Source organism: Rhinoderma darwinii, chromosome 1 (assembly GCF_050947455.1).
Source record: "Rhinoderma darwinii isolate aRhiDar2 chromosome 1, aRhiDar2.hap1, whole genome shotgun sequence".
In the NCBI taxonomy this organism is placed as follows: domain Eukaryota; kingdom Metazoa; phylum Chordata; class Amphibia; order Anura; family Rhinodermatidae; genus Rhinoderma; species Rhinoderma darwinii.
Genome location: NC_134687.1, coordinates 207,245,534 through 207,259,737, shown reverse-complemented (window position 1 = coordinate 207,259,737; position 14,204 = coordinate 207,245,534). Strand labels below are relative to the sequence as shown.

The 14,204-nt window shown below is 44.7% G+C and overlaps 1 long non-coding RNA gene across 2 annotated transcripts; it reads left to right on the top strand.

Moving 5' to 3' along the window:
* Positions 1–9,366: 9,366 nt before the first annotated feature.
* LOC142739515 (uncharacterized) lies at positions 9,367–13,969 on the top strand. Of its 2 annotated transcripts, none has more exons than XR_012880612.1 (4): positions 9,367–9,470; positions 13,420–13,499; positions 13,584–13,694; positions 13,879–13,969. It is a non-coding gene; the product is annotated as an uncharacterized LOC142739515 (long non-coding RNA). The 2 variants fall into 2 exon arrangements; XR_012880611.1 differs by having other exon boundaries at positions 13,417–13,499.
* The last annotated feature ends 235 nt before the right edge of the window (positions 13,970–14,204 follow it).

Here is a 14,204-nt window from a genome sequence, read left to right as displayed (position 1 = left end):
TAATCTCATCTTGCTTCATATTAGGATGTTTAAATCTACCAAAATCATGGTTCTCCCTCAAATCATTGATTTAATTCCTAAGTATAGTCATGAACGTATCAATTGCTGGTGCAGTAGTGGGGGGGTACAAAATGACTCTTATTATAAAGGCTAAATCGTTTCAATGTTAAATCAGTACACACATTTCTATCAGGAATATCCCGTTCAATGAACCAAGTTTTTAGTTTACTTGATCGAAAAACCTATACAGATCAGTTTCTATATTGAACCAATTGGTGCTAACATTCGGACAAAATGACAGTCCCTTATTTAGTAAATTTATTTGTGGTATGGTTAATTGTTTAGATGAGATATTTACCAATATATCTTTTCTTTGCTCCTCAATATTGGTATAGGGACTAGTCGACCCAATGGAGTATGACGTAAAAATTGAGTTTTTTTCGCTATACCTCTACAGAAGTTGTACAAATTAAGAGCACTCTCTCTGTGTAGCCTTAAGACAGATATAATACCTGCTATAGTGTAATGCATATTTACATATGGGATAGGATAGATGCGTTTTGCCCTCTCTTAAAATTGCCGAAATAACAGTGATGTCTCTCCTGCGCATGCGTGCATGGCTATGACGTGCGTGCATTAGCAGGAACTGTCATTGGCTGTATATCAATGTTTCATTATGGGGAATGATCTCTGAAGCGAACCACCTGTGTTGACATGCGCAGTACCTTTAGCTAGATGCCGTTTTTCCGCTTTCAATACACAGGGCATTTTGATTATGTTGGATCTCCAGGAAGTAAGGTATTTAATATATTAACTGTTAAAAAAAAAATTATGTGTCTATAATTTACTAATTACACATGAAATAATGGCTATGTAACCCCTTTTTTAATATGTACTTTGTTCACTTTTATCATTATAATTACATCATTACATATCGTATGTTATATAAATCACATGACACACATTGTTATTACTGCTTGAGAAAGGCCCATGCTGGGGCTGAAACGTTGCACCGCTAATGGGTGAATAAAATGCAATTTTTCACTTGAAACTACTGGCTGTGGAGTGCTGCCTTCCTTTGTTTTTCTATATACACGGAACCGGAGGTCGGGGTCCAAAGGCTTGCACCCTATGAATTATTAGTAAGGCTATGAGCCTGTAAGTGCTGCTCTCCTTTGTAATTTATATATATATATATATATATACAGGGGCGGGATTCAAATTTTTAACAACATTTTTTCGGATGAAGACGTACGCGCCGTGGGGGGGTGTCACTGTGTTTTGCGGTGTATAGCGCCATTGAAAATATTCTAATAATAAAATAAAACAATTGCGATATTCCAAATGCCCCCTACATTAAAGTGGACTCTAAATAAAGAAATTCCCTGTCCAGAATGCTTTAGTGTGGATTGCCACACTATGTATCTAATTACATAAGCATACAGACCTACCCACACATTATATTAAACTCACCTATTACGTATAGGGCTCTATGGGCACATTCAATATCCTAAGCGTGCTCAGCCCATTTAGTTAGGCTGTGCACATGAGAAGAGTGGAGGACAGCGCGGAGTGCGCAGTAAGCCGAGACAACTCTCCCGGCTAATGCACAGATACGGTGCCAGGAGCAAGCTCAGTATATATATACAGCACCAGAACCAAGCTCATTACATATATACAGCACCAGAACAAAGCTCAGTACATATATACAGCACCAGAACAAAGCTCAGTACAAATATACAGCACCAGAACCAAGCTCAGTACATAAGTACAACACCAGAACAAAGCTCAGTACATAAATACAGCACCAAAACAAATCTCAGTACATATATACAACACCAAAACCAAGTTCAGTACATATATACACCAGAACCAAGCTCAGTACATATATACAACACCAAAACCAAGCTCAGTACATATATACAGCACCAGAACAAAGCTCAGTACATATATACAGCACCAAAACCAAGCTCAGTAAATATATACAACACCAAAACCAAGCTTAGTACCTAAATACAACACCAGAACAAAGTAAAGAACTTATATACAGCACCAGAACAAAGCTCAGTACATATATACAGCACTAGAACCAAGCTCAGTACATATATACAGCACCAGTTCAAATACAGCTCAGTACAGAGATAATGTGCAAATTTCGTTTAACCCCTGCCATATACGTTTGTACGGAACAAAACTACAACTCCCAGTATAGCCAGAACGATGGTAAGGATATGCTGGGAGTTGAGGTTTCACAAAAAAGAACGATACACACATCATCTCAATACAGATCATACAATGACTACAGTACTGAGCAGTCACAGGGAGAATAAACATTTACATTTAGTGACTCACCGATGACGATTTCTCAGATTCGTTCTTTTTCTCTTTACTTTTCCATCTGGTCCAGACCTCTATGATGCCTCCTGGCCATAACCCATTTCTGCGGAAATGGGTCAATTTGCTCAATCAGATTCTTTGGAAGCTGACTTTTCCAACATTTCTGCACCTATAAACGAAGAGCAAATTCTTATGGTGCCACACTTTATGCCACTAAATATAATAGTATCATGCACTGTGTCCCCGAATATAATAGTGCTACACACCGTGCCCCTGAATATAATAGTACCATACACTGTACCCCTGATTATAATAGTACCATACACTATGCCCATGAATACAATTGTGTCAAACACTGTAAAGTAATGCACCACACACAGTGCCCCCTGTAGATAGTGCCCCTCATAGAGCCCCCTGTATATAGTGCCCCTCATAGAGCCTTCTGTAGATAGTGCTCCCAGTAGAGCCCTCTGTAGATAGTTCTCCCCATAGAGTCCACTATAGATAGTGCTCCCCATAGAGCCTTCTGTAGGTAGTAGTGTTCACTGCAGATAGTGCCCCATGTACCGTTCCCTGCCGACAGGGCCCACTGTATCGTACCCTGTAGATAGTGCCCCCTGTGGCATATACTGTAGAGTTCCCTGTATAGTGCCCCCTGTAGATAGGGCCCCCTGTGGCATTCCCTGTAGATAGAGCCCCCTATGGCATTCCCTGTAGATAGAGCCCCCTGTAGTTACTGTTCTCTGTAGTCCCCTGTAGTTACTGTTCCCTATATAGTCCCCTGTAGTTAGTGTTCCCTATATAGTCCCCTGTAGTTACTGTTCCCTATATAGTCCCTGTAGCTACTGTTCCCTATATAATCCCTGTAGCTACTGTTCCCTTTATAGTCCCCTGTAGCTACTGTTCCCTATATAGTCCCCTGTAGCTACTGTTCCCTATATAGTCCCCTGTAGCTACTGCTACTTATGTATTGTCCCCTGTAGTTTATGTTCCCTATATAGTCCCCTGTAGCTACTGTTCCCTATATAGTTCCCTGTAGCTACTGTTCCCTATGTAGTCCCCTGTAGCTACTGTTCCCTATATAGTCCCCTGTTGCTACTGCTACCTATGTATTGTCCCCTGTAGTTTATGTTCCCTATATAGTACCCTGTAGCTACTGGAGACTATATACAACGCTGCCCATGGTAGAAGGAAAAAAAAACATTTCTTACCTGTCCCGTTCCAGCTCCATCCTCCAGCAGCGCCAGTCCTCCTCCAGCGGAACGTTGCAGCGGCGGGATGACGTCATCGCTGACTGCATCATCACCAAAGCGCCGAATGGGCAGCGCTAGTGAAGTCAATTGTTTCCGCGTCCTAAGGACGCGAATACAATTGAGTGCAGGGGACCGGCTCCGGCTTCCCGCTTCACCCGGTTGTAATTTTAACAACCCGTTCGGGCCCGGATGCCACCCCTGTATATATATATATGTATGTATATATATATATATATATATATATATATATATATATAGCACAATAAAAACACTTATTTTTATAGAAATCAATTGTTTTTGCATCGCCACATTCTGTTTGTTTTTTTACCATTGTCGTAGCCATATGAGGGCTTATTCTTCGGTATTAATTTTCCATGGTACTATTTTGGGGGAAAATAGTACTTATTGGTTAACTTTTATTTATTTTCTTGAGTGGGGGGGTGAACAAAAACAGTAATTCTGCTTTTTCCACTGTCTTTTTTCTTTTACCACGTTCCCCTTATGAAATAAATAACATGTTAATTTTACCATATGGGTCATTAGCATATAATTTTGTCTAGCTTTTAGAATAATTTTATTTTTTTTCCATAATAAAACCTTTTGTAAGGGCAAAAAAGTTGTTAGGTTTCTTTGTTGTTGTTGTTCTTTTACATCCTCTTAATTTTTTATTCAAATTTTCTTTAGTACCACTTGGCGACTTTAAAAGTTTCTGTAATACACTGCAACACTTCTGTATTACAGTATATTATAGGTCTAATGGGCAGGGCCTAATAGGCTCCCATACATGGCAGACCTAGGGGCCTACATCAGGCCACTGGCTGCCATGGCAACTTATTGGCACCCCACGATAGCTTCATGGAAGGACGGATGGGGTGACAGAAAGAGGGCCTTCCCCCTGTCTAACCATTTAGATGCCTTGGTTTCTATTGATAACTCCGATGAGGGCCCTTGCAACAGCGTGTCAGAGGTATGTTACAGTGGTATGTTAATGGCGCAGGTACAGCTTCTGCTACCTCGCCAGCCCTGCTCATACATTTACCTTCATTTACAACGTGTAATTGCTTATAGCATGCTGTTTCAAGTCCTAAGTGTCCTGGCTCTATCAAAGCAGTCATAGATTTTAGAGGTTATTTCTAGCATAGGGCAGCATACATTTCCACATAGCCCCATTACCAACCATTCGGCATGAATTTGGTTTCTCTATAGAGGAGCACTGTTTTTATAATATCTGAACACAGAGGTCTCAGGATCTAATGACGGCTCTATAAACGGCTGGAGGCCTAGATAATGCAGAATAATGTTATACATACAGATCAGGCACATTAAAATTTCTGATACCCAGGGGCCTCAATCGGGAAGTTAAAGCCTAAGTTATGAATGGTGACCCCATGATCGAAATACTTACCCTCTTATCATATTCTTCTTTTCCTTACAGACTCTATAATACGGATATGCAAATGTGCAACAGTAGCAGCAAAGTACTATGGGATCGGGTTTGTTACTTTAAGTACGAAGTCTGTGAATCGCGCGTTGTAGTGCTCCGTGAGGTGACTTCTCTCATTACTTGACAATGTCCACTACAGGTAATCTATTTATGTGATTTTTATTGTGGTTCACTGCTGGGCTTTATATTAGATACATTTCAGATACATTGCCTGGCTTATGGTATGCCACAATTTACAACCGCTACATATTATTGACATGTTGTAATGGGTGGATTTCACCCAGAGTGAGTGTTTTCATGTTTTTATTTATTAATAAAGAGAAACTTTTTTTATGTGAAAGACTTGGTGTTTTGTATGCCTATTGGCTAGCTCATATAATGTAAGTTTAATGGTATATTTTTGCCCTTATGCTCTATGTACTGGCGGTCTTCAGAAAATGTATAGCGTAATATATCCTACTATATCTTAACCTTTGCTCCTTCTGTTTTTTCCACCATTTTTTCCCCCTCCCAAACATCCTTTTCTTTCCCTATTATAACCTATTTTCTTTTACTATTTGTTCCCCGCCATCATGTATCTCCAGTGTTCCTTGAGATACAGTACTGCTTGTCCCCTATTATCAGTCCTTTCCAATGCTTCTTTAGATATTGTGACATTACCTAGTGTAGCTAAACCACCAGTTTTAGTTACTTATGGCACTTACACTGATGTCCTCCATTGTGCTAGCACTATCCCTTTATTTAGGATGTGCTACTATTGTTGCCAGTCCTGCTCCAGGTTGAGGTGTCGCCATTGCCATGGAGATCCTCCGGTGGCTCCAGCGCCTGAGACATAGCAAGGCACAATCACAGTACCTATAAATAGATGCCACTCTCTCTGCTTCATTAGCCGACATTTCCGCAGCACTTTAAGAGCCTTCCAAACATTTCCTTACTTTATATTTTTCTGGTAAGTCTATTTTCCCTGTTACATGCTGATTTGTTAAACTTTTATTCTCATCAAGTGGCTCTGCCTCACGAGAATCACAATAAAGGATTTTTTTTTTATAAGACTTTTGGTAGGGGTCCTTCTTCTATGGACTCTTAATGTAAAGCATCATTAAGACCTTCTTTATTTTTGTGCCTAATGTTCCCCCTTGTTCTGCTAAAACAGCTCTGACCCATTGAGCCATGCGCTTCACAAGACCTCTGAAGGTGTCCTGTGGTTACTGGCAACAAGAACTTAGTTTCAGATCTTGTAAGTTCTGGAAGTTGAAAGGTGGGGCCTCCATAGATGAGACTTGTTTTTCCAACACATCCCACAGATGTTCGATTCAATTGAGATCTGGGGAATTTGGAGGCCAATCAACCCCTTGAACTCTTTGTCAGTGTGACAGGGCGCATAATCGTGTTGAAAGTTGCCACTTACATTAGGGAATACCGTTGGTTTGAAGGGGTGTACTTGGTCTGCAAAGATGTTTAGGTAGATGATAGGTGTCAAAGTAACATTTACATGAATGCCAGAACCCATGATTTCCCAGCAGAATTATGCCAAAGCATCATGCTGCCTCCGCCGGCTCGCCTTCTACCCAAAGTGCATCCTGGTACCATATTTTTCCCAGGTAAGCGATGTACAAGCACATGGCTTTCCACATAATGTAAAAGAAAACATGATACATTAGATCAGGAGACCTTCTTCAATTTCTCCATTGTCCAGTTCTGATGCTCACAAGGCCATTGTAGTCATTTTCTGCGATGGACAGTAGTAAGCATAGGCACGGCTACACAGTCCTAAATGCAGCAAACATTCACTTCTTCAGCAATTGTGCTACAGTAGCTCTTTTGTTGAATCAGATCACACACCTTCGCTCCCCGCATGCAGCAATAAGGCAGCCATGACCCTGTTGCCAGTTCATCGGTTGTTCTTCCTTGGACCACTTTGATAGGCACTAACAACTGAATACTTGGAACACCCCAAAAGACCTGCCATTTTGGAGATGCTCTGATCCAGTCATCTAGCCCTCAGAATTTGGTCCTTGTCAAAGTTGCTCAGATATTTAAACTTGCCCATTTTTCTTGCTTCCAATACATTAACTTCAAGAGCTGACTCCTCACTTGCTGCCTAAAATATCCCACCCCTTGACATTTGCCATTGTAAAAAATAATGTTATTCACTTCACCTGTCAGTGGTTTTAATAATATGGGTGAATGGCGTATATACCAAGGATCTAGTTGTATTATTTTGTTTGATGTTATATTGCATTATTTGAAACTACATCCACAAGTAGTGTCGAACCAAATGACACACAGTGACACCTTTTTAGTTCTGCTGATCCTGTTCTTAAAATTACAAACGAAGTGTAACCCCTGCGAAAAAAAGAATCTCGACTCGGGCCCAAAGCTACAAGAGGCTAAACTTTGGTGCACTGCGTGCTGTTAAATGGATTTTCCAGGATTTTAAAATTGATGGACTATCCTAAGGATAGGCCATCAATATTAGATCGGAGGGGGTCTGACTCTCAGCACCCCCGCTGATCAGCTATTTGAAGGTGCCGCGGTGCTCTTCATTGTTTACATGGGACTTCATCTTCATTCGTACTTGCACACGCTGTTACACATGTGGTTATACTCATAGCAGCTGTGCAAGGTATTGTAGTACTGTCCCATTCACTCCCAGCAGTCGCCGTATACTTAACTCCCCACTGCGTCTTATAGCTCCTGTCCGCCGCCAAGTCCTTCCTTCTTTCTGAGCAGGCCAGCCTCTCCATCACTGCCACTCTCCTCCTGCACTTCCTAGTGAGCATGCCAACATCCCTCTCTTAAAGGGCCAGCGCACGCCAAACTACCCAGCTTCCATCAAGAAAGAAGAGATCCATTATAGACTTTGTAATTTTAGAATTCCCCTTTGCTGATCTCTGATTGTAACAAATGGTTCAGGAACAGATAGGTACATACAAGCAGTTGCTTATTGGCTGTTAGTGAAGTAGAGAGATTTGCAGGACCATATAGGTCATGTATATGCATGGGCACTGCGATGTGGGATATCTGTTAAGTGGCACCACTTTGTATGTACTATGTTTATGGCCTCAGTGTGTAGCACTGTGAGCTCTACAGTTTGGAACATAATGATTATTATGATCATTGTAAATAGTGTTGCTGAATTTTAGCATTTTAGCTTCATTGAATTGTTTTGTAGCAATCAAACTAAAAGAAGCTGAAAATCTTTTTATGGTTTCCTCCAGCGCTAAAAGCTGATTTCTGGGTCGAGAGAAGCTGGACCTGCAGCTTCATTTTATAAAGAGGTTGTCTTCGTGAGACAACGCCTTTAATAGATTATTTGTAAAATAACCCAAAAATTTGATAAACCCAACAATAGGTGATACTCCCCAATGTCAGCTTCAGATTGCCCTATACTAGACCTCATGGGTTCTGTTTTGACTGGGGCCTTCCCACCAAACTGCCACAGCAAACAAGGAGACCAACCAATATTCACATTTATGTTCACGTATTATCTGTTTCAATCGATGGCTGGAATTTACTAAAATTCCAGTGACGATGGCTGGAATTTACTCAAATTCCAGTGACGATGGCTGGAATTTACTAAAATTCCAGTTATGTGAAACTTAAAGGCATGGTGTTGCCCTAAAAACATGTTTTTTTTTTATAAATTAAACATTTAGTGTGTGGGTGATTAAACATTGTTCCAATTTTTTTTATTTTTTTTAAGAGTCAGGAAATATTATAAATTGTATTCAATTGGATTCAATTTTATAGTATTTACCATTTCTGGTCACTAGATGGAGCCATTCACAAAATTGCAGCATTGCATGTGGTAAAGCAACCACATAGCTTTTCTGCTGCAAATTTTGGGAAAAGTGACTCGCTCTAGTGAGCTCACAGAATCCCCCCTCCCTTATCCTGGCAAGTGCCAGGAGAGGGAGGGCTTTCAATGTCTTCAAACCTCCTTACATTGTGTGCCGCCATTTTCAAAGCGACTACACAGTGGAAGGAGGTTGTAGTGCGAGCATACCTGCGAGGAGACGCTCTGAGGAGGACCAGGAACATCGAGGCGGACCAGGACCATCGAGGCGGACCAGGACCATCGAGGCGGACCAGGACCATCGAGGCGGACCAGGACCATCGAGGCGGACCAGGAACATCGAGGCGGACCAGGACCATCGAGGCGGACCAGGACCAGCGAGGGGACACTTCGAGGACGAGGCGGCCAAGGAAGGACCAGTGTGTCGGACGTGGAAGGACGAGCGAGGCGACGGAGGAGGAGCAGCGAGTCGGACGAGGAGGACAAGGAAGGACGAGGTGTACCAGGGAATCGGACGTGGAAGGACAAGCGAGGCGACGGTGGAGGACGAGCGAGGCGACGGAGGAGGACGAGCGAGGCGACGTAGGAGGACGAGCGAGGCGACTTGGGAGGACCACCGTGGGGGAACAGCGAGGCGGTAAGTAACGCCGAAATAGGCATCATGTGTCATCATATCAGGGAGGCCTGTGTCATCATACGGGAGGCCGGTGCCATCATATCAGGGAGGCCTGTGGCATCATACGGGAGGCCTGTGCCATCAAATCAGGGAGGCCTGTGGCATCATATAGGGGAGGCCTGTGGCATCATATAGGGGAGGCCTGTGCCATCATATAGGGGAGGCCTGTGGCATCATATAGGGGAGGCCTGTGCCATCATACGGGAGGCCTGTGCCATCATATCGGGGAGGCCTGTGGCATCATATAGGGGAGGCCTGTGGCATCATATATGGGAGGCCTGTGGCATCATATAGGGGAGGCCTGTGGCATCATAGAGGGAGAGCCTGTGCCATCATACGGGAGGCCTGTGGCATCATATCATGGAGCCATATCAGGGAGGCCTGTGGCATCATATAGGGGAGGCCTGTGGCATCATATAGGGGAGGTCTGTGGCATCATATACGGGAGGCCTGTGTCAGCATATCATGGAGGCCTGTGGCAGCAAAAGCAGAGTGTCATCATTTCCAGTGTTGTAGCGTATACCTTGTGGCAGCGTATACCTTGTGGCAGCGTGTACCTTGTGGCAGCGTGTACCTTGTGTCAGCGTATAGGTTGGCTCAGCGTATACGTTGTGGCAGCGTATACCTTGTGGCAGCGTATACCTTGTGGCAGCGTATACCTTGTGGCAGCGTATACCTTGTGGCAGCGTATAGGTTGGCTCAGCTTATACCTTGTGGCAGCGTATACGTTGTGGCAGCGTATACCTTGTGGCAGCGTATACCTTGTGGCAGCGTATACGTTGTGGCAGCGTATACCTTGTGGCAGCGTATACCTTGTGGCAGCGTATACGTTGTGGCAGCGTATACCTTGTGGCAGCGTATACCTTGTGGCAGCGTATAGGTTGGCTCAGCGTATACCTTGTGGCAGCGTATACGTTGTGGCAGCGTATACCTTGTGGCAGCGTATACCTTGTGGCAGCGTATAGGTTGGCTCAGCGTATACCTTGTGGCAGCGTATACGTTGTGGCAGCGTATACCTTGTGGCAGCGTATACCTTGTGGCAGCGTTTACCTTGTGGCAGCGTATACCTTGTGGCAGCGTATACGTTGTGGCAGCGTATACCTTGTGGCAGCGTATACCTTGTGGCAGCGTATACCTTGTGGCAGCGTATACCTTGTGGCAGCGTATAGGTTGGCTCAGCTTATACCTTGTGGCAGCGTATACGTTGTGGCAGCGTATACCTTGTGGCAGCGTATACCTTGTGGCAGCGTATACCTTGTGGCAGCGTATACCTTGTGGCAGCGTATACGTTGTGGCAGCGTATACCTTGTGGCAGCGTATACCTTGTGGCAGCGTATAGGTTGGCTCAGCGTATACCTTGTGGCAGCGTATACGTTGTGGCAGCGTATACCTTGTGGCAGCGTATACCTTGTGGCAGCGTATAGGTTGGCTCAGCGTATACCTTGTGGCAGCGTATACGTTGTGGCAGCGTATACCTTGTGGCAGCGTATACCTTGTGGCAGCGTTTACCTTGTGGCAGCGTATACCTTGTGGCAGCGTATACGTTGTGGCAGCGTATACCTTGTGGCAGCGTATACCTTGTGGCAGCGTATACCTTGTGGCAGCGTATACCTTGTGGCAGCGTATAGGTTGGCTCAGCTTATACCTTGTGGCAGCGTATACGTTGTGGCAGCGTATACCTTGTGGCAGCGTATACCTTGTGGCAGCGTATACCTTGTGGCAGCGTATACCTTGTGGCAGCGTATACGTTGTGGCAGCGTATACCTTGTGGCAGCGTATACCTTGTGGCAGCGTATACCTTGTGGCAGCGTATAGGTTGTGGCAGCGTATACGTTGTGGCAGCGTATACCTTGTGGCAGCGTATACCTTGTGGCAGCGTATACGTTGTGGCAGCGTATACCTTGTGGCAGCGTATACCTTGTGGCAGCGTATACCTTGTGGCAGCGTATACCTTGTGGCAGCGTTTACCTTGTGGCAGCGTTTACCTTGTGGCAGCGTATACCTTGTGGCAGCGTATACCTTGTGGCAGCGTATACCTTGTGGCAGCGTATACCTTGTGGCAGCGTATAGGTTGGCTCAGCTTATACCTTGTGGCAGCGTATACGTTGTGGCAGCGTATACCTTGTGGCAGCGTATACCTTGTGGCAGCGTATACCTTGTGGCAGCGTATAGGTTGGCTCAGCTTATACCTTGTGGCAGCGTATACGTTGTGGCAGCGTATACCTTGTGGCAGCGTATACGTTGTGGCAGCGTATACCTTGTGGCAGCGTATACCTTGTGGCAGCGTATACCTTGTGGCAGCGTATACCTTGTGGCAGCGTTTACCTTGTGGCAGCGTTTACCTTGTGGCAGCGTATACCTTGTGGCAGCGTATACCTTGTGGCAGCGTATACCTTGTGGCAGCGTATACCTTGTGGCAGCGTATAGGTTGGCTCAGCTTATACCTTGTGGCAGCGTATACGTTGTGGCAGCGTATACCTTGTGGCAGCGTATACCTTGTGGCAGCGTATACCTTGTGGCAGCGTATAGGTTGGCTCAGCTTATACCTTGTGGCAGCGTATACGTTGTGGCAGCGTATACCTTGTGGCAGCGTATACGTTGTGGCAGCGTATACCTTGTGGCAGCGTTTACCTTGTGGCAGCGTATACCTTGTGGCAGCGTTTACCTTGTGGCAGCGTATACCTTGTGGCAGCGTATAGGTTGGCTCAGCTTATACCTTGTGGCAGCGTATACCTTGTGGCAGCGTTTACCTTGTGGCAGCGTATACCTTGTGGCAGCGTATAGGTTGGCTCAGCTTATACCTTGTGGCAGCGTATACGTTGTGGCAGCGTATACCTTGTGGCAGCGTATACCTTGTGGCAGCGTATACCTTGTGGCAGCGTATACCTTGTGGCAGCGTATACCTTGTGGCAGCGTATACCTTGTGGCAGCGTATACGTTGTGGCAGCGTATACCTTGTGGCAGCGTATACCTTGTGGCAGCGTATACCTTGTGGCAGCGTATAGGTTGTGGCAGCGTATACGTTGTGGCAGCGTATACCTTGTGGCAGCGTATACCTTGTGGCAGCGTATACGTTGTGGCAGCGTATACCTTGTGGCAGCGTATACCTTGTGGCAGCGTATACCTTGTGGCAGCGTATACCTTGTGGCAGCGTTTACCTTGTGGCAGCGTTTACCTTGTGGCAGCGTATACCTTGTGGCAGCGTATACCTTGTGGCAGCGTATACCTTGTGGCAGCGTATACCTTGTGGCAGCGTATAGGTTGGCTCAGCTTATACCTTGTGGCAGCGTATACGTTGTGGCAGCGTATACCTTGTGGCAGCGTATACCTTGTGGCAGCGTATACGTTGTGGCAGCGTATACCTTGTGGCAGCGTATACCTTGTGGCAGCGTATACCTTGTGGCAGCGTATAGGTTGTGGCAGCGTATACGTTGTGGCAGCGTATACCTTGTGGCAGCGTATACCTTGTGGCAGCGTATACGTTGTGGCAGCGTATACCTTGTGGCAGCGTATACCTTGTGGCAGCGTATCCCTTGTGGCAGCGTATACGTTGTGGCAGCGTATACCTTGTGTCAGCGTATACCTTGTGGCAGCGTATACCTTGTGGCAGCGTATACCTTGTGGCAGCGTGTACCTTGTGAGAGTGGCAGCATTTCCAGAGTGGCAGCATTTCCAGAGTGGCAGCATTTCCATAGTGTCAGCAGTTCCAGAGTGGCAGCATTTCCAGAGTGGCAGCATTTTGAGTGTGGCAGCATTTTGAGTGTGGCAGCATTTTGAGTGTGGCAGCATTTTGAGTGTGGCAGCATTTAGAGTGTGGCAGCATTTTGAGTGTGGCAGCATTTCGAGTGTGGCAGCTATTTGTACATCACTTTATCTAATCACACAATGTGTGTGACTTTTTGATCAGCAGTTTACCAGGAGGAGAGGGAGCGCGCCAGTGAAAACACAACCGTGAGGAGTGTATTCGAGGAGCATAGATACTTTGAACAGGTGCGGGAGCGAGGGGACTACCCTAAACGTACAATAATTGGAAATTATGTTTTTTTAAATATATTATTGTACTTCTTTTAACAGGAGGCAAAGCAACGCTATCAGATACAGACGACGACAGCAGCAACCAGAGCGGATTACCAACGTTTAGACGAACAGGCCATTCTGAGCAGCATAAGTTACGAATTCTAGAAAGTAAGTAATCCCTAACATAGGTAGTTCATATAAACATACATGACACACAAGTTCATCAGAGGAGCCAAACTCTGCAGAGTGATCAGACAGGGATGACATTCTTCAAAAGCGACCATGTTGCGCATAGTGCAACGCTTGAAGTTGATCAATCCATTCATAAATTTTTTATTTTATTCTTCTGTAGGAAATATAACTTTGACATGCCGCATGATTGGCTGAAACGTTCTGTAATACAATGTGAAGGTACGGTGGTAATATGTGACAAAGAAAGGGGTTTTCACCTGGTGCTAAAGGATCCGGTTTGATGATGAGATGAGGGAAACAAGTTGTTTTCATCTGCTGGTGAAGGTCCATAAACATGTGACGAAGCAAGTTTTTTTCATCTGCTGATAACTTCTTAGTGATTGTCGTTGACATGTGTGTATTTTCAATCTAAATCTCTTTTACATTTCCGTCTACAAAATTCTACTTTTATATGTTGGTCCCTATCCGTCGATGTTGACTTTTTAA